The 2,272-nt window shown below is 35.2% G+C and overlaps 1 pseudogene; it reads left to right on the top strand.

Moving 5' to 3' along the window:
• The first annotated feature begins 986 nt into the window (after window positions 1-986).
• On the top strand, window positions 987-1,871 carry LOC110037743 (annotated as a pseudogene).
• The last annotated feature ends 401 nt before the right edge of the window (window positions 1,872-2,272 follow it).

Genomic DNA, 2,272 nt, shown 5'->3' with positions numbered 1-2,272 from the left:
TTTCCATTTGGGGACCTCATCTAAATGTTTCAAAAAGTTTGTGATGGAGACATTTGAAAACTAATCAACTCAGACTAAAAGACGCAAGGTAAATATGGATTAACAAAAGAGTCAATCAAGCCTATTTGTAAGAATCATGGGCATCAAACTCTAGGAAGTTCAATTATTAAAGCACTGATTACAATATAAATGATATCTATTTCTGAGTATAATTCTTTTTCTTATCACAACTATCGCTTTCAGGAAATAAGAAAATCGGTAAAGGAATATTTGTACTTTCTGAGTGCATCGACATGAATCTCAAGGAGACCTAAAAGTCTAGAAGATCGAAAAGTACAACTAAAGAGGGCAATAGCATAATTCTTGAATATCTAGAAGGCCCCCCTCATTAAGGAAAGAGCTATCTTATTGTTCTGCCGAAGAAACTCCTCATCCAGTAATCAATTGTTGAAAGCATTATGATCAAGCCAATTATTCTGACCCATAGACCACCAAAGCTGAACAATAACCCCGATTTAGGACAATCAGATGACAAGGTCTTAACTTAACAAAGTCAAAGGTAGCCAAGCCATAAACCTATACATGTAAAATGCCTAAAATATCGTGTAACTCCCCCAATAAAGCAACAATAAGGACGTAACTTCACATATTATATCCCCTCCTCTATAAATAGGGGAATCGTTTTATTAGAAATAGTTAATTAACAAAACTCGTTACTTTTTATTATTGTCCATCTCCCTCCCTCCCTCCCGCTTTACATTTTATTTCTTAAGTGTGATTCACAGTTATGCCAGGAATTAACAACAATGCATAATTCACTAAACCAGAATAACTTTCATCCATTCTAACAAAAAAAAAAAAGTGCAAAATATTATATTTATTCCCTTAAATTATCCGCCCAAATAAAAAATATATACTTCAACTCAAACAAGAAAAAATAAAAGTTAAGAAAACCCCTACAAAATGAATAAGTTTTCCATCCCGTTCAAACCGTTACCATTCCAATTTTTGCCGGAACAATTCTCTCCTCGTAACGTCCATCACGAAAAAACACATCCAATCTCCTTCTCCCCTTCCACCCTTCCCACCAACCCAAAAAATGTAAAATAAATAAAACTACCCTACTTCCGCCATGGACCTCTTCTTCGAGGCCGGCGATGGCCGGTGCTTCAAAGAAGAAATCTGGTTCTTCTCAACCGTTCTCGAAATAAAACAAAAGCTACATAAACGATACGGCTTCCCAATCTCCCACCAAACTCTCCTCTACCGCCCCCGAGCGGCGGGGGGAGAAGGACGACGGTGACGGTACTCGTGCCAACGGAAACGTTTGGGACAATGAGGGTGGCGATGGAGGTGAACTTGGCGGACAATGTGAGCGAGCTAAAGAAGGAATTGTGGAGAATGAGACACCAGATTTATGGCTTTTGTTTGCCGGTGGAAGGATTCTTCTTCATTTTTAAGCAAAATGTGATGGAGGAAGACAGAAGTTTCAGGTGGCATGGCGTGAAGACAGATGATGTTATTGAGATTTTTAATGGAAGTGTTGCGGATTCATAGTAGGTTGTTAGTTTTAAAAATTAGCAGAATGGATCTTAGCATTCTTAGTTATAATAAATTAAGTCATTTTTATCGCGTAATGTGTTATCTATTCAGTGATGTATAGGAAAGCATGTGGTCCAGATGCATGAATGCAAGCTGCTTCTTGACTGGCTGGTAAGATTATTGTACTATAATTAATGGGGGTATGGATCGATTTGGCTACGTTTTGTTAATTCATTTGAATTATCTTTTTGGTAGTTTTGATCAAGGTTGTGATTTGTTTGGTTGTTTTTGTAAGATTAAGTTTGATGTAGATTTTGCGACAGGAAATATGGGAGTGATTTGATGTAGATATATGTTATGTACATCGCATGGTTGTCTAGATAAGATGTTATCCAAAGTTATATTGTGTGTCAAGTGCAGTTTGTTTGGTTTATTCAAATTTTTATCTGGAAAACCTAAAATTATTAAGGAAGATGAAAAACTATCAAGTTGTTTTTTTCAAGTGCATTTTATTTAAATTTTTCAATATTAAATAGCTTAATTAATATGTTGATGTTTAAACTATAATATAAAGACCATCCATCAAATTATTTCTTGAACATATTATTGAATCCAATAACTAAAAAAGTTTAATTAGTGGCAAAACTCTTAAGAAGGAAAGAGACATCAAAGCTTATCTTTTAAGTTGAGAGGGAAAAATGTATAACTACGAAGTAATGAATCATAACAT

Source organism: Phalaenopsis equestris, unplaced genomic scaffold (assembly GCF_001263595.1).
Source record: "Phalaenopsis equestris unplaced genomic scaffold, ASM126359v1 Scaffold224314, whole genome shotgun sequence".
In the NCBI taxonomy this organism is placed as follows: Eukaryota; Viridiplantae; Streptophyta; class Magnoliopsida; order Asparagales; family Orchidaceae; genus Phalaenopsis; species Phalaenopsis equestris.
The sequence above is the reverse complement of the archived record's forward strand: the minus strand, read 5'-3'. Positions and strand labels throughout refer to the sequence as shown.